The sequence below is a fragment of the Phalacrocorax aristotelis genome, chromosome 1 (assembly GCF_949628215.1).
Source record: "Phalacrocorax aristotelis chromosome 1, bGulAri2.1, whole genome shotgun sequence".
NCBI lineage: Eukaryota > Metazoa > Chordata > Aves > Suliformes > Phalacrocoracidae > Phalacrocorax > Phalacrocorax aristotelis.
This window is the reverse complement of record NC_134276.1, coordinates 67,633,445-67,659,427: the sequence shown is the minus strand read 5'-3', so window position 1 is coordinate 67,659,427 and position 25,983 is coordinate 67,633,445. Positions and strand designations below refer to the sequence as shown.

The 25,983-nt window shown below is 42.7% G+C and overlaps 1 non-coding gene across 1 annotated transcript; it reads right to left on the bottom strand.

The window, feature by feature from the left end:
- Positions 1-2,412: 2,412 nt before the first annotated feature.
- Positions 2,413-2,519, bottom strand: LOC142052179 (U6 spliceosomal RNA). The gene has a single exon (XR_012658751.1). It is a non-coding gene; the product is annotated as a U6 spliceosomal RNA (small nuclear RNA).
- Positions 2,520-25,983: the final 23,464 nt, after the last annotated feature.

Genomic DNA, 25,983 nt, shown 5'->3' with positions numbered 1-25,983 from the left:
CTCCTACACAGGGAAGGCTGGAGCCAGCAGGAGACATTGTTTTGCATCTTCGCTTACTTGAGGAGATTTGCAAGGGGAAGAAGCTCAGTGTGATGGTGTTTTATACTGATCAAGCTCGTGTCCTCCCCTGAACCCCTCAATTGCCTCTTCATGTTCAAATTTCAAAGTGTTCCTGCTCTCCTCAGAGGTTCCTTCAATGAGCCAAAAGGGAAAGGCTTGAAAGGGGTGTGAGGTGAAGGACGTGCCATGGGCTGTCTGCTGAGCTTGCAAAGCTCCCAGCCAACTTGCAGCCCCATGCCTGTGCTGCTCAGGACTCACTGCCTTCAGCTCTTGGGGACAGCATGTTTTTCCTTGCAAACTGGTTGGAAGAAAGAGCAAAAGGAAACCCCATAAACTATGCAGTAACCAGAGATCTGGGGCTGTCAGAACCAAACGTGCAAGAGTCAAGAGACAGGGCAAGTGGTGAACCCACCTGAACTCCTCCAGGTGTACCCTTCTCATTGCCCTGTCCAGTGATTTTGGGCCTTGCACCCGACAAAGCAGACAGCTTTGAAATGGCTTCCTACATGTTACAGCCAGCACATTACCGCTGTAACCCTGACAGTGACGGTGACTCTAATATGCAGGTGTTGTGACTCATAGTGAAACAGACTGTTTTTAAAGGGTTACACCAAGATCTTTCCCCTTTAATGTTGTTTTAAACTACAAAATGTTTAAAAATAGGTACATTAACAGTTATAAATGACCAACACATTAGTATTGGTTAACTGGGAGTTGCTAGGCTGCTCAGTCATATATCCTCAGGAATCAAAGCCCGTGTGAGAAATCACTAGAGCAGTACAATAATAGCCTTCTCCTATCAATCAGTTGGAGCATCACATAATGGTATGTTTAAAGACATTTTGCTCTGGATACTTCTTTACTGCACTGTTCTTCACATTTGTTTATGTCATACATATATGGAAAAAAGAGGCTTCAATTTACCGTTCAGAAATAAATTGCAAATTTTCTGTGATTAGAAAATATTTGTCCATAAAATCATATCATAATCCTTTCACTAACAAGTATCTCATTGTAAAACGGACTTCTGGAAAGGCTGAGAAGGATATCATGAATCTTTTAATAAAATAATATTCACAAACATGCAGTCTTGAGTTTCTGTGTGTCTTGTATGAATAGAAGACTTCATTTAGATTCCTTCCATTAGTGGCAAGAGCTAGTTTTAAGAAAGGCACTCTTGTCCTAACCTGGGCTATTAATAGTATTGAACATTAAATTACCCACAAAGGATGCAAAATTACAGAAGAACTTTTTTTTATTTTCAGAACAAATACAATGCCTACATAATTTTCACAAAAGTGCTCTGGATGAAAATAAATTTCTGCAAGGAAAATATTTAGACAAATGAATTGGTCCGATTTACTTGGGTTAAATTCCAAAATAGTATTCCTACTCAAGTACTTTAAGAGCTTTGATGGGTTTCTGGTTGGCATTAAATGCAAAATATTAAATGGGTTGTGAATGGAAGTTGGTGGAACAGGTTTTGATCATTGACTACAAGGTTGCTACCTTTCTTCGGCTCATTATTGGCAAGATTTACTTCTACAGAGACGTTCATGACATGAGATCAGCTCTTGCTTGACTGAGCTGACACTGTGCCATCTAGCTATAATGAACATATTTGAAGTGTTTTGGGTTTGAGGTGTTTCTAGCCTGTCCCGGCACTAGAAGAGGCTGGACCTGACATTGAAGAGAAAGAGCTTTCCTTGGGACCAGCAAGAGCATGTCCACCACTGTCCTTTGCAGAGTGTATAATCACAGAAGATGCAAGGTTATGGGGTCTGTGGCAAGGATATTGGGGATTAAAGGACCCTGAGGAGCTCTTAGCAGCCAGTCAACTTCGGACACTCAAAGGGGGACATGGTCTGAGCTTTTCTCTCCCTCCTCTCTGCTGCTCTCCAGCCAAGCATGCACATACAGGACTAATGCAGTGTACTAGAGCATTTAGGGAAATCAAACATCAGTTTGACGAGGATCAAAATGTAATAAATGGACATAGGTTGAAAAGTGTTGCCAGAAGGGCCCAAGAACACAGTTATTAAATACAGAATCACAGAATCATATAGGTTGGAAAAGACCTTTAAGATCATCGAGTCCAACTGTAAACTTAACACTGCCAGTTCACCACTAAACCATGTCCCTAAGCACCACATCCAAATGTCTTTTAAATACCTCCAGGGATGGTGACACAGCCACTTCCCAGGGTAGCCTGTCCCAATCCCTGAAGTAATATTTCCTAACATCCAATCTAAACTTCCCCTGGTGCAGCTTGAGACCATTTCCTCTCGTCCTATCGCTTGTTACCTGGGAGAAGAGACCAACCCCCATCTCACTACAACCTCCTTTCAGGTAAAAAATTTGGAACACTTAACAAATTTACATGTCATCCTCGTCCAGATGCCATGCTAACCTCCTCTGTATTGTTCCAATTTTAGTATATGTGCTGCTGAAGCAAGCACCACACACTACCACCAAAGCTCTGCAAGGGCTGGCATGCTCATACAATGGGAAAGTAGTTGCTACTTGGCAATATCGGACTTGGAAACTATCGGATGACGGCCTGTTTTTCCAAAGAGTTTTCTCATCGAGGGATGCAAGCCATTCTCATAAAGCTAATAGCTGCAGGCCAGCTCAGAGTCCTGGGAGCCAGATACCACTCTAATTCCTTGTGATTGTAACATGAAAGAACAAAGGGCTATATCCTGCCATTGATACTTTTTCAGGCCTCTTAATGGACATAGCTTGGAGACCCAGATATAGATCAATGGCAGGATACAGTCATAATGACCCAAACTGAGCTAAAAGAATGGTGTCTTCCTATTTCAGCTTAATATGACATAGCACTTGCACATAATGGAGACCAGATTTTTCTTTTGAACAAGCTGTCAAAGTATCTGTTGCAACCTGATGAAGGAATGCTTGAATAGAAAATCCCAAACCTAACACTTCAATAAACCCAGCAAATTTGTTATACTCTACCACACTGAGAAGTCTCTGCAGATCCTTTTAGTTCAGCCTTTGCAGGCAGAGTATCTTGACTGAGACCAGCTGGAGTTGTTACCAATAAAATGAGCCTCCTTAAAAGGTGATGGATGATGAAGCTTCTCCACAGCGCTTGGTACCAACTTTGTCATGTCTTTCAGTCTATGCAGGCCAACGTCTGCGTGATGAAACTGTATTTTAGAGCTCACTAGCTCCCTATCAAGTCACTGAATATTTAGCCTTTCTTTATAGTGTGTGCATTACTGCATGGATCAGTAAAATAAATCAGCCGCAGAGGTTTCAGCCGGTCAATATTTTTAGAAGTTAGCTTATTCTTCTACTGGTGGTTATTAGTCCAAACAACTCATGACAGCTTAATTTCTCTTTAAACTTTTTCACCCTCACAGTTGGAGGTAGCATTTCAAAATATCTGGAGGGGTGTTATTTGTTTTTCTTCCCAAAATCTCCACAAAGATGTTGTGGATAACCACAAGAGTATCATCCACATTCCTTCATGGTAGTACATGGGGATATGATTTATTCAAAACCAGAGTCTACTTTAAACATGCGCCAAGCCAAAGCGCGCCAAGACCCAGAACGGAGCCCTGGAGAATCCACCTAGACTGTTGACAAACCTGGCTCGGAAAAGCAACCTCTATGCTGTCCAAGAGCAACAGGGTATATGACAGTGCTGCTAAAAACCTAGGAGGCTAACGCAAAGCAACCAGGCCATCTGGGGCTGTTTAGCTGTTCTTGCTGTGTGATACCATAACTTGGCGTGAAGGGCTGGAGCCTCCAGCAAAATCAGACATGACAAAATCTTCTGAGCTGAGTCAGAAACAATAATCATTCTTTTCCTTGCAAAGAAGCAGAAATCTCTGACTCGTGTATCTGACAGCAGTCTGACAGAAAGGAGTGGCTGGGCAGCAGTGCCTTTTGCCTACTGATCACCTTGAAAATGTGAAAATGCTGAGAAAAGAAGAGCTCATTAAGCTTTATTGCACAGTAAACATTTACAGTGATGATTCTTGTTCTGGTAAATGAGGCCACATCTACACCTACAATGACAGCCAGCTACTGAAGCAGCAATCAGTCAGGATGGGCTCTCACCAACTCTGCTGCTCTTTGGGCACAGTGTCCCGCTCATGCAGGCCTGCCCTCTCCCAGGAGAAGTTGGCAAAGATGAAGTTGCCCTGAGATGAAATACGTAATATTGTAATTTTTCATTTTTTCCCCTTTATTGAGGCAAACTGTGATTTAGAAATACTCTTTCAGTGTATGTCTTGGAGAGAAATAATTGTTCCTCCTACATGCTGGGATAAGACAAACTTGGTCCTGGTGTGACACGGAGAAACGGGGAGTGGAAGCCCAGATGTTGTAGCTACAGATCAATGGGTGCACACCGAGAATAGGTTTGCCCCCACCAGTGGCACTGCATAAACAGAAATATCAGTGGCGTTCGCAGGGGTGGACATGTGGGGACCAGACACCCAGCACGATGCAGTCTTCAGCGCATGAGATGATAGTTCCTGTAAACTGGGTCTGCTGCTGCAAAGGTCTCTGCCTGAGGGAATAAAGATGTTTGAGATTACCTAATGAGGCAGCCTGAGGTAAAGCTGAACATGCTTTTTACTGGGTCACTGAAAGATAAGGGTTGGGAACCTCAGGAGAAAGCAGAGTGGAGCTGAACTCTTGCACGTTCTGCTTTGCATAGCTGGCAGCTGCCACCCAGGGGGAAGAACAGACCTAAATCTTCCTTGCGCATTCCTTCACTAAAACTTTTGTGAATGGTCCCTGTAAATGCAGCCCCATAAACACTGTCATTTAAGGATAATTTTTACACTAGTTTAAAAGTAGGTGAGTTCAGGACAGCTTGTGGTAACAGTAGAAGACTGCTACTCAGAAGAGGTGTAGGTCCTGCCCCAGCCTCCCTGGAGGTTGCTTCTCTGCTGCCTCACACCTTGTGAGGCTGCCAAATTCCCCCTCACCTGGGGTTGAGGGGTGATGTTCTCGTTTGGTAACATTTTTGCCCTCACTCTGTGGGATGCTCATGACTACCTGCAATGCAAGACAATGATGCCTCAAGCCATTTGGTTCTGGTATTTTTTTGCATCTGAAATCCTCATATCACAAAGCCCCAGGTTTGCATAGCCTGAACTATGCAAAAAATTGAAGCAGTGACATAAACTTTGTGACTTAGAACTGCTTGGTGGTGGTGGAAGGGAAAACAAGAATGTGCAATTCTGTGATTGCTGAGACAGTCATGCTCCTGTAGCCACAGTTTGCTTTTGAATTTGGGGGGTTACTGAGAAATTTAGCCAGCCTGGGAAGTAATAAGAGAAAAAAATCCCAGAAAGAATGCAAGCCTTTTCTGGGAGCAGGAGAGCCAATAGAGTCTGGTTTCTTGTGTTTTGGTTTTTTTTTTTTTCTGTTTGGTGACCTTCTGCATCCTACTGCAATAACCTCAGCCACTATTCCAGCCTCTGCACTCGCTTGTCTTTGATTTTGTTTTATTTTTATGGCTATGTTTATCATGTATCCCATATACAATTGAATTCATATGCCATTATTTCCAAAAAAAAAACCAACACAACACAAAGCCCATGAAGAGGGAAGAGAAGTATAACTCTAAAATTAAAACAGCCACAGAAATATCCCTGTGTCTTTCCAAAGACTCTCAACCTTTTTCCAGTTCCTTCCCATGTCACCTTTACCTGCTCATGTCACCCTGCCATCTGTGCTGCCTGACACCATGTATACCCTGGCTGACGCAAAATGAGGCTGGTAAGGACAGAGCTCTCTCTGGTTTTGCTTTCACAGTAGTTTTTATCTGAATTTTCCTCCCCTACGGGGCTGCTGATTCTGTAGGCATGTGGTATCATTGAAATTGCTACCTGCAGTCTTGCCTACCCAAAACTGGCAGGAGAGCATGTGTGTCACAGTTTGTTTAAAGGGAGGTTAAAGACAGAGACAGGCACTATGACTGCACAGTGACATCGCATTTGCAAATCAGGCTAATATGTACTTTAATTTTTGTGTGTATAAGAGCTTTTGTCTTTAAATAACTGCTGTTCCAGAACTCTGTTTTCTTTGGCGGCTTTAATTATAGCGTTGCAGATTTTTCTTCCCCTTGTTTGACTCCTTCAGTTACCGTGCTTTGCTGTATTTCCTCAAGCATGTGGGATTGAGTTAGCTGCAAAATGACTGTCTATTGAATGAGCAATGATCCCTCACCTGTAAACTTCTCTCATCATTAAGAGCTGAACTGTAGGATCCATGCAGAGTTGGACTGCTGCAGGTTTACTCAGAGAAGTCAGATTTCTCTGTAGAGCATTTTGGTACAGGGCTATACATCTGACGCCAAAAGCAGAAAATGCAACAAGCCAATTCAAACCTACGTCAGCTTCCATCTAGATTGTGTGGTCCCTGCAGAGTGAATGTGGTCCAATCTGAGCTGGAGAATGGTGACCGGTGAGAGGCTATGACTTATTTGTTTTCTTCACAGAGAAGTAAAGAGTGTAAATATCACACTCTGTGCTGCAGATGCACCACCAAGACAGACACAGACTGAGAGGAAAGATCTCCCCTTAAACTGCTATGAAATCTGTGGGACAGGATCAGATCGTGACATCAAAAATTGTGCTCAGCCTTATAAACTGAACATTAACACAAGGCAAGATCCCAGAGGCATGAACCCCAGAAAAAATTAGAATAGAATAGACTATTTCATTTGGAAGGGACCTACAATGATCATCTAGTCCAACTGCCTGACCACTTCAGGGCTGACCAAAATTTAAAGCACATTATTAAGAGCATTGTCCAAATGCCTCATAAACACTGACAGGCTTGGGGCATCGACCATCTCACTAGGAGGCCTGTTCCAGTGTTTGACCACTATCTTGGAAAAGAAATGCTTCCTGATGTCCAGTCTAAGCCTCCCCTGGTGCAGCTTTGAACCATTCCCATGCGTCCTGTCGCTGGATACCTGGGAGAAGAGCTCAGCACCTCCCTCTCCACCTCCTGGGGAAGCTGTAGAAAGCCATGAAGTTTTGGAAAGCAGCAAAGCCAAGGAGCATCTAGACACAGTGAAGAAACAAGCGACATAGATACTATATTTTAAAGTGCTGCAGTAGTGGAAATACTAGCCAGTCACTGGTGTCCCTCAGACACACTTGTCCAAGAATTGGGATGTAGTCCTTCTTCCTCTGTGAAATGACTCTGCAGCAACCGGTCCAGTTGAGGCACTTAATGATTAGACTGGGTTGACTGAAAAAGTGGCTAAGAAGAGTCCCTGTGGTGACCAGGCTTGCCAGCATGACTTCTGGAGATCGCCATCATAATATGCAGCATGATTAAATGGGAGCAGTGGGAGGACCAACTGCTGTTTAGGCACTGGAAATGCTCACAAAGAAAAGTGATGTCTTTTTATGTTTCCTGTCTGATAATGAGGTACAACTGCTCCTCCAAGATGGAGTCTGACACCTAAAGCCAGAGGGGTTAGGTGAAACTCCTCCCAGGGCAGTCCTTCAGGTGGTAAGATACTGTCCCAACAACCCCATGGCTGAAGAAATTGAAAGCAGAGCAATATCCTGTGTTAGCCTGGAAGACAGGCAGAAGGAGAGCCTGACTGGTCTTTCTGACCTATAGTTACTGTCCTAACATTATATGGAAGGATAGTTGCAGAATATTAATTTTATGGTTCTAGTTTCAGCCAAAATGTGTGTTGCCAGTCCCACTCTTTTGGAGGCATAAAACAGTTTCTGTTTATAAATTCCTCTGCTATCACAGCATTGTCACCAGGACTGAAGGTGATTTCTGTTAACATACCCAGTTAAGTCATCCTGAACCATGTTTGTGTGGGATCAGTGGTTTAGTTTCTTTCCCTCTGGCTAAGCATGTGTGTGCTCCTCTTCCCATGTCAGCAAATAATCATGAAATTAGCCATCCAGCCCTTCAGACACATGCATGGCACACAGGCATCACAGGCCAACACCGGCACTGTCTTGCCAAATATTGCAATACAGAGTAGTGAACTATCTTGGATTCCCAAAACTTAAATACTGTATGTTTCATCAAGGTGCTGAACTGCAGGATGAAAAGAAAACTTGTCCATTAACCCAACATCCTCCGTGCACATGGCAGAGCTCACTGTTCTCTTTAAAAAGCCAGATGAAAGCATTCAAAGGAAATAAAGGTGTTTGGATCCCTAAATGCCATGAATATGCCATGAAAACAATTGCTATGGAGACTGTGGATGCTCAGCTCTTCCAGATGAACAGGATTTGGAGGATAGTTCTTCACAGCTAAACTAATGAGGGCCATGTACCAAAGTCAAGGAGCACTGAAGGGCTCATACCATGTTTGTGGTGCTTAGGGCTCTTCTAGGTCAGGCTCACCCCACAGACAGCTATTCAGAGCAGTCCAAAACCCAGCTAAACACAAAATGTGCAGGCAATCAGATGTCCAGGGCTGTAGCTGACTCCCTAGCCCTTTTCTTTTGAGCAGAATAGATGTTATTCCCATAACATCTCATGCTGAAGACTCCAAAAGTGAGAAGCTAAAACCACAAGACCCTGTCAGGGGACAAAAAGATGTGTTGGCGCTTACAGCGTTTTTAAGAGTACAGGACTCTTCCCACCTAACAGCAGAGGTTGAGCTAAACAGGACTCGCCATTGAAGCCTGAAAGCTGTCCGTGTGTTTCATTTGTGGACATGCCTTTTTGTTCAAATGGAATTTGGACAGTTTTGCACAGACTGATTTCCAGAAAATCTTGTTCTTCATCCTGCTGGAATTTTTAAGGAGATATTTGCCCAGGCTGTCCACATGAGTGTTTCTTGTAATGTTTGATCCCTCGGAGAACAATCATGGATGAAATCGCAAAAAACATTGTGCAACTCTGTTTTTTCTCAGTTAGGAGCTTGGAAATAACAAATATACTGGAATGTGGTTTCAGTCCATTCCCTTCTTTATTTGACCTCCTATCAAGAAGAAATAATATATTATTCTTCTGAAATAGAAGCTGTGAGCCAGTATATTGGCACATCTGTGAAATGTACAGGCTTACTTCAAAACAACATCTTCTTTTAGAAAGGAAATTGCACTGAATCTCTTTTTAAGTCATTGGCCAACCATGCAATGACAGGACAGGAGTCTGTCCTTCTTTTCACCAGACCTCTGCAGTCCTCAATCAACTGAAGCCCTTTCAGTGTGCTCTCCTTTGATGGCTCTGTGGGTTACAGTATCCCTATCCCTCTGCCCCAGCAAACCTCTTCTCACAGCCTCCTTGACCACCAAGAGCCCTGTACCTCCACCAGTCCCTTGGCCTCCCAGTCCCCTCACAAGCACCAGCCCTGGGACCCTTTTGGAGAACCAGCCCTCCTCCCACCCCCCCTTCCCTACAGCTGGGATCTGCTGCTTCCACCGTGAACCCCAGAGCCCATGGCCATAGTCAGACACTCCCATGGGCAGGAGGAGCCACCCCACACACCTCCATCTCAGCCACATCATTGGGCTGCAGCTCCTGCAGTCTCCTTGCCTCCAAGTTTGCTGAAAGCAGAGGGGGAAGGTCAGGAAAAGGGAGTACAGCCAAAGAGCCCTGCTATGGCTGCTGACACCTTCTCCTAGCAGGTGTTTCACTGCTCCCACATCCACGTGAAGCCCCATTGCTGCACGTGGGAGCACTAGTGGAGGCAACAGCGATTCCCTCCTTGGACAGCTTGGCAAGATCACCATCTTCACAGGCACCCCCCACCACAGCCACACACCCACCAGGTCCCTCAGGTCTGCGTAAAACATCTCCCATGCTGTATCCACCTTCTTCTATCGGCAGCACATCATGCTTCCTCCTCACTTTCCCCTCTGAGGATACTTGTTCCCTGAGTGAAATGGCAGGAAGAAATAAATCGCTGGGACGTTTGGACCATCACAGGGGGATTCCGTGCCTGTCTGCAAGGATGCGCAGGCAGTCACTGCTGAGGTATTTCAAGAATGGCCATGGAGAGAGACGAGGTCTGGAAAGGAGGCAGGAGGACTATGTCTAGACAAGCAATTGATTATGGAGTTTGGCTTGCTGATTTTGCAATTGTCTTCCTAAAAGCCTGGCAGGACTCTGTACTGGGGCTTTTTAAAAGCTCATAGAGGCCATATTTAGCCTACAGCTGTTTTTTCCAACACTCAGTTTGCTTTTAAAACATCACCAACTATCAAATCATTTAATCTTTTGTGCAGTCTCCCCCTCCTCTTATTAAAAAACTATTCTCTAAATGCCACAGTCTGCTTCTTAATGATCAAACTGGGAAAATGTTCAAGTTGCTAATATTCTATTTTTTCTGCTTAATAGTGGAATAGAAATTGTGCCTGCATAAGGTAAGAATTTAAAATAAATCTGAATAGACAACTCAAATATACAGCCAATATGTTCAATATGTTCATATGGGTTCTCAGAAAAGGCATTTTCATCATTAGCCTGATTTCTGAACAGGCAAAATCCTGCCTACTGTTCATTACGGGGCTATTTTGAAAACACTGACTGCTTCTGGAGAAACCTGTGTGTTAGCAGAAGAAAATGGAGGTGAAAATGAAGAACCACAGGCTGCCTATTTGCGCAATACATCCACCGCTAATCAGGTTCTCAGTTTTCCTGGCATATAGGAGCTGATGTAACTGCCCTGAAATCTGCTATAGATGTAATTGAAACCTGCTGCAAAACTGGGCTTTTCTTACCGAGTGCTTGCTCAGTGTAACCGTGAAGTTTCAAAATTTTACAAGTGCATTCTATGGCTTGTCCTGTGTAGTTAAATAAAATGCTGAAAAACTGGCTTTCTCCTCAGGTTTGTTGTCTTTGTAATGATTCCAATAACTACCACATCACTGAATATCTCTTCATATGCTTGCACAGACATGAAAATTTATGATAAACAGATGGATTTTGAGAAAAAGTACAAGGGCAGTAACTCAGCCCTGTCTTTCCAGGTTCAGCTGCACGTTTTTTTCTTATTACCCTCTATGTGCTTTTTTCCAACCACCCAGCTATATGTTCCTAAAGAAACACACATTCTTTTCAACTTGGAACCATGCAAGTGTAGCAAGTCACCTAAATAGGAATATATAGGTCACAATATTACATGACTTAGTAAGCTCTGATTCAGCGATTTATGCTCTTTTTTAGATACTTCATTGTCACTAGCTGCTGTCAAAGGAGCCAAAATGAATACAAACTATTATGGTTTGAAATAGCAAAAAAGAAAGGTCTTTTTCATTACTTAAATACCTGTCTTAGGTTCATTTTCTTCTTTTATTATGGGGGAAGATTTTTTTTTTATAATGGAAGAAGTACATGATTCTGTCATGTTGCTTTTTTGGAAAGCAAATCAACTTTAAAACAACAAGTCAAAAAAACAAAGAAGAATCCCAACTATTCAAAATGAAGAGGTAGATCTAAACCGTGTGACTACTCTAAGATGTGCCAGATATCCCTGGTCTCTGCCACAGAGGCAACGGAAGAGGGAGAGTTGTGATATCCTGTCTGAGAAATAAGAGCACCCTCAAAATTTCACAGCATGACCACTGCACCAACATGTGACTTCCATACCAAAGTAAAGCCTTGTAGTGAAGGTGCTCATGGCTGTGGTGGAAGGAGGAGCTGGGAGATCAGCTACTGCATATGACTCTTCAGGACACTCTGAAGATACAAGCACCTCTTAGCAATGTACCAAACTTTGCTGTTTCCCCCAATGACAACAAAAGTTGTCTAAACAGTAGAGAATTCCTAGAAGACTTAAGAAACTGCCCTATGTATAAAAGAAGATATTAATTTATCATTCTTCTTTTGTAGGAAAGAAAGTGCTTAGAGTAATCCCAGACAGTCACTGTTATCTCCTCTTGATATAGTTGATGTTTTAGGGTTGTTTTTTATTTCACATATGCTACAGTCACAGAAACAAAACAGAAAGGACCCACAAAAATAAAAAAACAATTTTTAACCAGACAAGAATGTGTAAATATAAACAGGGCTGCTGAAAAGTTACGCCAGTCCCATTTATAATTGCAGGGAGCCATAAGGTTCTTTAAGTCAAGACAGGCTGTATAAGTCTGAAGCCCACACATGAACGTAACCCTGAGCACGCTACTGTGGTTGGTTGTAAGATCTTAATTTCATGCTGGAACCTCATTCAGTGTGTATCTTTCCATGAGCATGTATCTTTCCACGAGTGTCCTAGCCTTTCCACTTTAAGATGTTTCTGTGCTACGGTACTCCCAAAGTCCCAGATAATGAGGAAAAATAAAAAAGGAGTGGATGTAAACAAACCTGAAGTCTTTCAAACCAGTCAGCAGCCCTTGGGCTTTTTTATTTTCCTCACTGCAAACCCTTTGATTCCAATCACAGTCCTCTGCAAACTTCCCACAGATGAAGAAATAAAAGCAAAGACTGCCCCAGTTTGGGTTTTCTACTATTGCCACCTGTGTCATTTTAGGCTAAGGGATGAGACCAGTCAAGCTGCTGGGCACAGCATTGCTGACTGACCAAGCCCAGGTTCCCTGGTCCTAAGATTTCCTGCAGATACTATAACTGGATCCATAAAACAACCTATTGAAGTTGACTGTGCTGACGTCAAAATACATTTAAATCAGAAGATTCTCCATGCCCCTTTCCTGCTCCACATGAGCTCTGAACTGATATTCTGATGTGCCACTCAGGACAGTATACCTGGCAGGTGGAGTGTGGTACGTAGGGATAAGTTGGTTCAGTGTAGTTGCAACCGCTGTGTCCCATAGAAATGATGAATAGCTTCTCCTGTACACCGCAATTTGTCTGTTGGCTTGGTTGGTTTAATTTTATTTCTCTTCTGCTCACACCCACAGAATTGTTGGTGTTCACAAGATTCAGTTCTAGGTGTTACATGGACATGCCTGCAAGCACAGTAGGAAAATGAATATGCAGCTGGATATCCATGTACTCTTTATTCTACCTTGTCCTATTCAGGTGAATCCCATCACAGCCTACTGCAAACCACCAACAAATTCCCGTGAGGTTTTGAGCCTTTTATACTGCAGGGGCTTATTCTAACAATTTCTATTAATTAGTTAAAGAAATTCCCCCCAAGAGAACCAGAGATTGCTTAGACTAGGCTTTTGTGTTGCTGAATATATTTTTGAATAAGTTTAAGAAAATTGGGATTATAGGTACTTTCTGCAGATTTCGCCCTACTCTCCATTTCTTGATGAAAGAAGAGTATTTGTTGTAGACTTGAATCTCATAAGCCTGCATCTAGAGTCAGGATTTGTTTGGTTTCTTTCTTTTTAATGTTAAGTTTTGGTGATTGTCTAGAGGAAAATATCCAGGATTTGACTGAGAGGTTTAATTTCACCAAGTCATTGACGTTCTCAATTCTTGTTTAGGAGCTGGATCCTACTCATGAATCTAGATGTACAGATCCACACCACAGAAGAACAAAAGTAGCCCAGCTCAAATCACAGATGTACAAAGGACTTTTTGCATGTCTGAAGTAACACACACTTGAGACCTTTTCTGGACTGGGCCTAGTTCAGAAAGCCTGATAAGATATAGCTCAACACCACTGTGTGACAATGTAGTGAAATGCAAAGCACCGGCTCCTGCCAGAGACTCAGTGGTGATTGATCTCTTTCTGAATCAAGACTCTCAGCATCATGAATTTAAACTGTGGCTCTTAAGTGTCTACTGGAAAGAATATAAATGCTTCAATACATATATTCGTTATAGTGCTCCCTTAGACTTACATGTAGGCTAGCAAGATAGAGCCTTCTATATGTTGCTTTTTCTGCCTCTACATACATAAATGTTTGCACATGCTTCTCTTGCTAATTCTCAGTTCCAACTGAACTAAACTCAAGAAGCCACAGGTAATTTTGGATGATGTCCAAGGATTGCTGGCAGGGAATGAGACAACTCTACAGCGCTCTGTTCAGCCTTGGCGTTCCTTAGGACCTTCTGCAGAATGTGTTTTTGCCATCAGCACCTGTTTGATGTGCATAAGGGGTAGCAAACACGTTTTTTGCTTCTGTGCCAATGAACGTTTTAGCTTGTGAATCAGTGTACACTTTCGGAAGAAGCTGTGTCTCACCCTGCCCAACTTAACTGAAAAGTTATAGACAGAAGCTGGAACTTAACATGTCAAAGCACATTTTATGTGAAAAAGGCCCATTGGCATAGGGATTATCAGTGAGAAAATGACGTCCCAGGTCACAGCACACTCTCCAGACAATGGTGGCAGGGTGCTGACACAGCCTTACCTGAGCCAGCCCTGAAGGCTGGCTGAGCCAACATTGCTCCGACACACAGAGGTTTCACAACCCAGACCTTGTTCTGGACATCCAGCCAAAGCATTTATTTCATAACCCCACATAATTCACTATGTACGCATCACACTAAATCATAACCAACAAGAGTTTCAAGTGATCGCAAATCAAATGAGACTGGCCATGTCCTCCCTGGTGGGAAGGATCAGACTCTTGCCATCCCTCCTCATGCCAGAGTGCTCATCACCTCCTGGTGTCCTCAGGTGTAAAGGGCGCTTGGATCTGCTCCTCATCATCCAGCCATAGAGATATTGGGGTGCCACCACACAAAAACCCTGTCTCAGCCTCACAAACCTATTTCAGCCCTTCATCCTGGAAAACCCCTTTGGCCCTTTGTATATGATCTTGGCAAAATAAAATTTTATGCTCCTAATAAACAGCTCTGCAGCAAAACTGTTGTGCTAAAGACTGCTTTATAGTGGTAATGAGTAACATTGTACCATGTTTTCTCTTCTAAATTTTTCTCTAGGTGCTGTTTTGCTCAGAGGCTCCTGGCCTGGGATGAACTGGAATTTTCTAAATATTTCAACCATAGGATTCAGGGAGGTAGGGATAACTAACTGTGCAACTGTATTATCTCGGGAGATAATCTTTGCCAATCCTCCTTGTTGCAGTGCAGTTTTACACGTCTGCTTTGGAGGATTAGGATCTTATTCATAAGAAAGAAGGTTTGTGGTCTCCTGTTCCTCCCTTTGCCACTCAGGTGGGCAAAGCGGTACGGCTCCCAGTGGCCAAAGATGATGGCTGATGACAACCGCCACACAGAATTCTTGTGCTGACTTATGGGCTCTTCTGATGAAATATCAGTGTTGATAACACAGACATCCACCACGGAGTAATCTCTTTCTAACCAATGAGTATGTATTTAGGGTGTGAATCATTTAATCCCAAGGCAGACACCTGAAATAGCTCAAATGAACCATGCCCCTAAAGGTGTCTACATCCTTCTGCTTGCCATGAGGAAAGCCTGGGGTGAGCGGAGCAGATACAAACATCTGCTCCAGATGTGTCTAAAGGCAGGTGAGATGTTTGCTTCCTCCTGTGCATCTCCCAAACCATGAGATCTGAGATGTGTCTCCCTGAGTCACCCATCCCAACCCCACACAGAGCACCTGTCTTTCACAACAGACCTGGGCTCTGCGAGAACGTTTGGCTGCAGGACAGCCATGCTCTGTGCTTCAAGCTTTCTTCTCCAATTGAGAGAATTCCAGCACAGAAAGCAGTAGTTGGGCTCTTTGAGGAATGCTTAATTTTACCTCTTCCTCTCCGCCCCTGCTTCCTGCCACGGTAAGCTAAAATAGTTAAAACATTTGGGGTTTGGTTGCACGCATTGTTTATCCATACTTGCTGTTGCTTCTATGTTTAACAGAGGAAATAGCTCACTATGATAAAGTATCACTACATGCTGGTAACATCAGATAAGCTAAGCTGGACAAAAATGTTTTCTTTGGCAATTCTCCACTTTCTTTAATTTGGCATGGGGACCTGCTTTACTTCTGGAAATGTGAAAGCCCCAGTTATGCTTGACTGTAACACAAAGAGTTTCACAGTTTTTCTTGTTAAACTCCATGTAGGACAAGGAGAACAATCCTGCCATTTCTTTCCCTAGTGTACAATTGGGCCGATAAGCATCAATCAATGCATATATCAAAAACCACAGTGAATGTCATTTGCATTAGTTTTCTGCCTTTCCAGAAAAAATGAGCCTTTGCAGTCTGCTTATCAGCCCCTATCGGAAGCTGCACAATGCTATAGCAATATATACTTACAGCTGAGCACAGGAGCGGAAAAAGGGACTGCGCCTGGAGGGAGCCCTTTTGGGGTGGAGGCAGCCTTCCCAGGAGCAGCAGGAGGAGCTGAGCATCCCCCTTGCAGCTGGCTGGCGCCAGGGGAGCCCCCACATGCCCCAGGGAGTGGGATGGGGACACTGCTCCCCTGGCACAGTGAGGGATGGGGAGAGAGGATTGGGGAACAGGGAGTATCCCATGGGAATGGCTTGTACTGCAGCTTCTCTGTGGCTTCCATCAGTGGGTATCAGGAGATTCCTGGGCACATGGGGAGAGAGGCAAGGAGAGGACTGCTGGAGGATGGATACCTCTGCCCCTCTAGGTAAGCATGTGCTGGCGCTTAGGGTGGTTCTGGGGTCAGGTTTTTATCACTCCCTGCATCGTGCTCTGGATGTGGCCACAGCTGAGCACCTTGAGTCAAGAGACCTGAAGCACTGCAGAAGGCAGTTACCTTCACCACGTGTAATGAACATATATAGCTATGCAGGATGTATGCACATGGGAACACACATGAACTCATGAGTTATGAGGTTAACCAGCATGCAGGAGTCACAGCAATGGCATTGCCATGGCCTCTTAACTTTATGTTTCACACCTAACACAAAGCTTTGACCTCATGAGCCCTTTTCTGCCCAAAGGCTAGAGCGTGGCATTGCCCATAGGAGACGTGGGGCAGCAGCAGTGCTGCTGGTACAGCATCTTTGCCCTTCATTTCCCACCAAATGCCTTGAAAAGCTCTGGCTGGTCTTGCTACAACCCTTCCACACTGCATGGCAAGGGCAGATCCTCTGCTGACAGTGTATCTAGCTTGTACAGCCCACATGCAGCAAGTCCCTTGCTTCCAGGGCACTATGCGTGGGATTTAGCGGGCTTCACCCCCAAAATGTGCATTGGCTGTTCATTTACTGCACCTGTCCTAAGAGCTGATGTCCATGCAAGTGATGGACTTATTGAAGATTTCTAGTTTTGACACAGTTGCCAGTGGTATGTAAAGCTGAGCTACATTTCCAGGCACCCAATGCACCTGGCATATATCTAGCCACACTGTGAGGAACTTCCTTGCAGCATATGTAGGAACTGAAAGCCTTAAATAGGCTGGATTTATTTGTGGGGTTTTTTTCCCCACCCTTTCCTCCCTCCCTCAGTACAAACATTTACGTAGTAAAATATTTCTAGAGCACAATGTATAAACAATACACACAATAAAAACAAGAACTGGAAAGCTTTATAAGAAAACAGCTGAACTTAATTTTCCAGACAGATAACAACTGAAGTTTTGTGGTTTTTATTTTTTCAGATAATAAGGTGTTTTTCTTGTGATAGGTTTGACTTACTCAGGAACATTCTGCTTAACACTGGCTCCTTAAAGGAAGGAGTGAATTTTTTTCTTAGCTATAACCAATGTGTAATTTCTGGGACCTAAAAATTTGAATTTCTGGTTAAATAACTCAGAAACAAACTATAATCATGTGTCTTTTCCTGGTGCAGCTGGTGCCAAACCATAGATGAAAGCAAAGTGATTATAGACAAAAGGCAACCACTGGGTGGTCGGGTTTCCTTTGGAGAGAGTCAATACAAGTAATTTATGAGTAAATCTAGCAAAGAATCTGCAGCAGAGCCCAGTATCCAGTGTTAGGCTGCATCCTGTATACAACATACAGCCCCTGGATAAAATACTGAAAGAGGCTAACATAGGAGATACCCTATTCCCTGCCGAGTGTCCTCTCCATACACCACAGTATCGCAGTTCCCTCCTCCATCACCTCCACTGCTTCATAGTGTTGCTTATTGGAAGTGAAGGTTCGCTCCTCAGGGACAAGGGGTCAGCACCAGAGGCTGAAGAAAGCCCCAGCCTGTGTCCTGCAGTGAGGATGGATTCATCTGCCCTTTGCACCAGTCTGTAAAAGGGGTTGCTGTCCCTCCAGACCTGCTTTGCCCTGTTTATTCCTTCTAAAGGGGTGTTGCTGCTGTGTTTTGTATTGCATGCTGGTCTGCCCACACCAAAATGCAATGGTGTTTGAACTGGGTCTTTTGGAACATTGTTTTTCTGGTTCCAGTCCTTAAGATCCAAGAAGGGCTTTAGTTATCATGGGCTGAGTATAATTCATTCAGAAAATTTTCTCAACTGCTTATTCACCTCTCCTGTGGTGGAGCTGCAGACCCAGCTGGCATCAATGATAGTAAAAATACAATACATTGCTTATTGAAGAATCAGACCTTCATTTTTAAATTACAGGTTAAGATGGGGAAAAGAATCTCTATCTCAACTTAAAAGGAAACAATAATTCTCTCCTTTTATTTGCACGCTCTTCTATCCCATGATTTTCCTCTCTTTGCCATAGAAATTTTGAAATCAATCAAACACTGGAAAGAAAAGATGGTATTGTAGACCTTGGACATTAAAAAAAACCCAACTTGGACTTAAAAAAATAGTCAATTCCAGCTCTTCCTGGGTTTTGCATTTGGACTTCCTCATCTCGAGGCTTCAGCTTTCTAGTCTGTAAACAGGAATAATACCTTCCTGTCTCAGAGGAGTGGAGCTTAACTGATTCGTGTTTGTAGGGTGCTGGGACATGGCAATACATATGTGCATATGGAGATACACGTATGTGTGCATATTTTTACATACCTATGGATGGAAGTACAGACTGGTTTTATTTTTGTGTATGCCTCCTGATTTTTCCCTTGACAGTAGCTCCATCTTCCTAAAATCGAAAGCTTTCTTACAGACACTGAAGAGACCAGCCTGCACATGAATGAAACATTGTGTTTTCTCGACATATACTTCTTGCCCATTTTAAGTGCCAATGTTAGAAAGTTTTGATATTTGGTAAATGTAGCAGAACACAGGTTCAAAACCAGCTCTCACTAGCAATGTACTGTCACATCATCATATCTTTCAGGGCAATCTATAGTTGAAAGGGGAAGCAATATTTCATGTAGATGTGCCTCTCTCTCCCTAATTTTCCTGGTTTAAATAACAAGTTGCTGAACTATGATTTTTTTATTTAAACCAAAACAGATCTTTTTTTTTTTTTTTTTCTTCTGTTGTCAGCGCCCTCTGAAAGAGCTGGTCAAGGCTCCATGAGCAGCTTTTTGTTGGGCTGCCTCCCACACCCAAGCCCACATCAATGCCACCTTTTGTTCCCAGGACTTGTGAGCCCTCCTTTGTATCTCACACCTCCTTTTGGTTTGCAGCTTTGGGTTTTTGCAGGCGTTCTTCTTTCCTCCAGCTCTGGGAGATGGAAATTTCATGGCAGTCAATCACCGGCTGCTCAACAACATGACATCTGGAAACTCCTTCCCTCAATGATGGCAGGCTTACAGCAGGATAACCATCTGCTCTGGCCTGACCACCACTTCCATTTTTCTTTGTCTCCCACAAAGACATTAAAAGGCTTGCTTCACTTTTCATTCCCTCCCAAACCAGACAGCTAGAATTTCCCTTCCAGAAAAAAACCAAAACCAGAATACATTCTGGTTTAGCATTAAACTCAGAACCCTTGCTTTATTTAGCCTGTAGAAATCTTCTATTATTACTATTATTATTATTATAATCATTATTATTGTTGTTATTGTTATTATTGAAAAGATAAACACACAGATTTCCATTTGGATGGAGAAACAAGCACATAGATATTCTATTTTTCATTCAAAAAATAGAACTAAATTTTTATATTTTAGTACTTATCTTTGAATGCACTTTCCAAAAATGACTTTTCTGTGTCTCCGTTATGTCTATTTCTTGTCCTGCTCTGGTGCAATCCCCTCTGCTATTACCCTTTCTTCATCCTTCACACACACCAGAGGTTACAGCCTCCCTCTGACAAACCTGGTTGGAACAAGGAGCTAATCAATAAGAGATTACAGAAAGCCCTGGTTTCATTTTGCAACATGGACCTGCTCTGCTGCAAAGACTCATCTCCTTCAAATACAAAATAATAAAGATGTAGTCCAGAGGGCAAAATATTGTCTTTACCATATTTAGTAAACATATTTTCAGCCACTGAATGTAGATATCTATATACAGACAAACAGGAGGCCAGGGGTGTGTGTGCACATAATATGGAAAACTGGCTTCTGTTTAAAGGCTCTTCACATCTGTGGAATTTTTACTTATGTCACCCCTTTTGTTTGCCTTTTGATTAGGAACGAAAAAAGAATGGATGCACTTGGCTTCAGCAAGGAGGTCAGTGTTTCCTGCTGCTAATAAGGAAAAGATGAGTGACAAAGCCAAAGCATTGCCGCCCTGATCAGCACAGGGGCTTACTGATGACTTACCGGGTTTTCCTCCTGCTTAAAATAAAACGCATCCACAGGAGAAATGGGCCTTGTGGTGAAAGGTTGAAATAGTTTTGCTTACTTTGCCAGTGAGGACCTATGTTAGCCTGGTAAATAATTTAGAGATGCCATTAAATGACTTCTATTTTGTTATATTAAACCTGACATATGATAAGCTAGGTTTCTATTCTGGTATTATTCAGCTCCTTTCCATGCAATTTAACAGCTGGAAATGAGAACGCGGCAGCTCCGTGTTACCAGGCAACTCTCCCCAACTACCAGCAGCTGCGCCAGGGACCAGGGCCTGGGAGCTGCTGTGCAGTGACAGGTCTTCTCCCTTCTTCCAAACCCAGACGGATCCACGGAGGCTGCTTCCGTGTGGGGTCCCCTCTAAGAGCTCAGAGCATTTGAAAGAGCTACATCTCATGAAAACTATGGCTTCGTCTTCCATTGTCCCATTGTATTGCATTATATAGCCAGGAGTTTAGCCACTGACTTCCAATAGCCAACTTTTTTCTGTATACAAGAAATTTTTAAGTTACAAGTTTATTGCTTTGAGTTAACAAGCACAATAAAGAATACATTGTGCTCTTCCGATAAGAAGCTTGATTCAAAGATAGTGATGGGTATCCGTACACTCCCTCCTGTCTCCAAGAGAGAGTTCGCACTCATGTAATCTCCCAGTTAGTCCTTTTGCCGAGTCAGTGTTTATGTTATCCCTGGTGCAGTTTTGTAGGGCATAACACATTGTATGGGCTTATATTTGTTCTTACTGTTTTGCTACAATCTTCCTTTACTCCTCATGTCACCCTTGAATTCAATTATATTTATTTTAGGCTTTATTCAAGCAACTGAAAATCCCCTAGAAAACAAGCACATGTGGAATGCATAGGAGTAGAAACCATCATGACCTCATACATAGTGTATTAATATACAGCTGGCCTAATAAAACACAAATCACATCCACTAGGAATATTTATGAAATAGCTTACATCACTCAAAAGTTCATTCATATTCAGAGAAGCTGGTTTGGGATTCAGGCTTATTGAACTCTTGTCCTCAGTGAAGTCAGAAATTGGCTCCATGTGTTGACACTGCCTTTTCTATTGACTCTTTCCCCGCAATCGGACCGGTCGCCATAGTTTCTTCATCACCAGGATGCCCCATGTTTTAACTTGGCACACTTCCACTGGGATGAAGACAGCAGGGAAGAGAGAAGAGGAAGCAGCTCCTGCCACACTGGTGCAATGCTTCGATGCAAGATTCAGTGGTCTCAGCTGCAGAGGAGTATTCAGCAGGCAAACCAATGGCCCTGGTGACAAATCGGTTCCTTGCAAAGGTTACTCCTCCAGTCATTCAGTCCAGCATATGGGCATGGGCATGACAAGCACCTGCAGGAAAAGGAGCCTTTCTCTTTTTCTCCCTCCAACATAAAGCATCATTATCAGAAAATGGGGTTTGAGTCCTTTACTGAAAAGAGATATTAGTTAGGAAGCCTTATATTAAATTTCTTTTTGAGTAAATTAGGTGTGAAGGACAAATAACCCTTGTTCTACATCTCTCTCCATGCGTCCAGCTCCATTTCTTTATCCAAGTCTTCTTTTCTCTCTCAAGTCTACATTTGCTTATCCTCATCCACTTCTTCCTCCACTAAAATTAAGCATATTTTGAAAGTTAACCCATTTCTTCTTAAGTTAATACCTGCTAACTGCTCAAGAGAGTTAAAGAGTATAATGGGACAGAAAAGTGTTTGTTTTATTACAAAATGTTTAATTTGAACATACTGGATAAGAGGAATCTCATGACATTAGCATTATCGGAGACCTCTTGATGAAACTTCACATCCTCTCACAAAAATATTGGCCTGATCTAAACCAAGATACATGTTTGTGTGGCTCCAGGAAGGATTTATATTTGGAAGAGGGGAGGGAAGAGTCATTTTTTAATTTTTTGTATTCATCCAGGGATCTGAAAAGAGCCTGAATGAAAGTGTGGCTTCTAATTGTTATTAGTTGCAGTTTCTTGTCTTTCTGACAGATCCTTTTTCATCACCATTCTCATCCTACATCAGTTTGTACCTTTGAATAAGGTTTCACACATGCATTAGTAAGCTCTTTTAGGGGAGCTGCATGCTCACGCATTGTTACGCTAAGTGCCTTGAAATCTTAGAAGGCTTACATTTTTTTTTTTACCCTTCCAGCTTTCTCTTCTCGTTAATACAAACACTTTATAATTTTGGTTTATTTTGATTCATTTCACAGCCAGGCATTAAGTAAAACTGATGTGTTTCAAACTACTGTTGTTTCTAAAAAGGAAAGTGCATGACAGTGAAGACAGTAGGATATTTGAGGTGCTGTTTTTTGGATGTAAATTACCTGTCAGGGACTTCCTAGAGCTATTTATAGTCTGTCTGCCCACAGTAGTTCCAGTTTGTGAGCTTCCTTGTCTGCCTGCTTATACGTGGGTGAAAATCAAGACATTTTTCAACCTCTACGGACTTTTAATGCCAAATAGCAACATAAGGAGATATGATAGAAGCATTTACCAATGGTATGATGGGCACTTTATCCTCAAGCAAGAAATCTATTACATCTTAACGTAATATCCTTAACTGGATAGCAGCCATGCAAAAGCAGGCATGTGGCAAAGGAACTGGGCTTCCTCACCAAAGCAGTTAACTCCCCAATTTAATGCTTGGATGCCAGAGACCCAGAGGTCTTTTCCAAAATGGAGGAAAGCAAAGCTATGCAAACCTATTCTTTGCAAAGGGACTAAGAATTAAAAAGCAGAGTTGGTTATGTAAGGAGCTCTTCCAGTTTCTCCTTCTTGTCTGCAACCTCTTCCTGCCATGACAAATACAACCGCCTCCCTGGGCTTCCCGCCTCCCAGGCACTCGGTGCTAAATGCATCGTGGTGACTCAGATTGCTCAGAAAACAGACCCTCTGGTCCCCCATCCCCACTTCATCCTTTCTATGACCTGCAGCAGTATTTAGCAAACAGGGAGCTGCGATGTACTGAAGGTTGGGACAGGAGATCTGGTATTTTCGCTCAGTGCCATTTAGCCTGAGGTCATCCACGGAGGACAGTGGCGTGCTCTGCCCAGGAATTTGCACATTGCCTTGCTTGCCGCAGAGGAAGTGCTGCTGCCCAGATGAGCAATTTGTTTTTGCTGGTGCCTAAAGCCATTTTCAGTCACCATTTTGACCTCTAATGAAAGGAAATCCCATTGACCTGGAACCAAGACAGGCGCGGAGGGGACGATGACAGTTCAGAGCTTCCTGTCCTTGAAACCTCCAGTTTATTTCCTGGCATCAGGCTGCAAATCACAGTTCACATAACTAAGCAGCAAGTTCCAGATCTTAATGTGCTGAGCATATTTGGCACGTGCCCAGCCTGTAGTGCATTTAGGTCAAGGATTGTGGAATCAGCTTGCTTACTCTCACTGGGATTTGCTGAAGTATGCTGCCTTCCACAATTATTTAATTTTTTAAATATTCTGATGTAATCTCACATCCTTTTACTCCTCCCTCCTGGTAGAGTAGAAAAAAAATATAGGAATGTCACCTTTGGAGCACTTTTGAAGGAAAAAAGTGAACAGGAAATGAGCATGGAATTAGTATGTGAAACAGTCACTTGTCCCTAAAATCTGAGACCCTGTGGCAGTATGGGACAACCCATAGGACATAAGCCTAACCAGTTTTTCCTTGAGGTCAAACAAGCACATTACATGGAAAAGATCGTCCTTCACAATTCAACAAGAACCACCCCGGGCCTGTGGTGCCCCTGGCTGAGGGGATGATGGATGGAAAGAAGGAAGGGCACCCTTGGGAATCCCTTCCTCTTCTCCATAATTCACTATCTTCGTCTCTAAAGTTGTGAGGCCTATTTACTCTTTTTGGGACATTGTAGTTTCATTCTACGTTTGGTACCTAAAATGTAATCAGTTACAGGAACCTAAAGGAACTTTGCTCAGTTGTACCTGCTTCCACTACATTTCTGCAGCTTGGCTACACGCTACGCACTGGTTTGCACTGAAAGGCAAACGCAACCTCGGTTTTTGTTTTGGGACTAGGTAAGGAAGATGGACTAATTGATACCCATCAGAATTCCAAATAACTGGCTCAGGCTCTGTTACCTGGCAAACCATTTTTCCCTTTCTGGTCTTTAATAAAAAGCATCTAGAGGTATTTTTAATCACTTATCTCAAAATTTGTTACATTTGGTGCATATTTTTGGTTAAAGTCTGGTAACCAATGGAATCTAACCCTACAAGTTCATATTTACATCTGGAAATCTCTGTGCCTAGACTACTTTAAAGTCCAAAGGGAGCCTAAAATAGGACATACTGAGAGTACAAGCAGTTCATATAATGTTGTTTTCATATTTTCTGCATTTTTTTCTGTCCTGTTTTTTATGTTCCCTAAGACCTCACTGGGATAGGTGAGATCAGATGGTACAAAGCCATGAATTTTGAATAAAATGAAACTGTTGCTTTATGCAGCTCATTGCTTAAACCTGCCTTAAATGCTACAGTGCCAGAAGAATGGGAAGGTGGAAAATGTGACAGTTGAAAGGACTTCCGGGCTCACCCAAATCAGTGTTTGATGTCTGTGCCAGGCAACTTACTGGAAACTATAATAAAGAACAGAATTAGTAGACAGAATGACATGTTGGAGAAGAATCAGCATTGTATTTCAAGTAGGATGTAATGTTTTGCAAACCCCTTAGATGTTCAAGGAGCGATTTTTATGTAGATAAGTATGGTTCTGATAATATTACATACCTGAATTTTCAAAAAGCTTTTGACCTGGTCTTTCACCATAGGCTCTCAAAGTGTACTTGTATGGAATAAAAGGAAAAGGACAAAAAGTTGTCTAAACCAGCCCAAAACTCATCATTAGATCACACAATATAAAACAGTTTCCAGAACCCACAACAACCTCTGCTGTTCAACATCCTTAGAAATTTTTTGAAGAAGTTTAATGCCATGAGAACAGGTTGCGGGTAATACAAAAATTTGTCTGAACAGTCAAATCTTAAACTGGCAATTGAGAATTTCAGAAGATGTTTAGAAAAAAGAAAAACTTTTTTGTTGGCCTAGTAAGCTGAATTATCTTGCTGAGAGGTCATATCAGTGTCAAAACCATACAAAAATTGAGGAGGGAGAATTGTGCATCCAGGGATGGGGTAAAAGCATAGAGGAGGGAAGAGTGGGACCACCTCTTTTGGTAGCAAGAAGCTGTTAGGTAAGCTCAGTTGTATTGCTTGATAGCACTTTTAGTGTGACAGGGTGATAAACGACAAGTGAAATTTAACATACAGACATGCAAAGAGATGCACCCATGGAAGGCAACCCTCACCATATGTATCCACTGGTAAAATAGCAACTCCACTCAGGAAACAGGTCTCAGACCTTTTGTTCCAAGCTTTTTGAAAATAACAGGCCAGGAAGTAAAAAGGAACCCATTCAATGTTTGGAAATAGTAAGAAAAAGATAAAAGAAAAAAGCAGGACAGTGCCACTGCAAACCCACA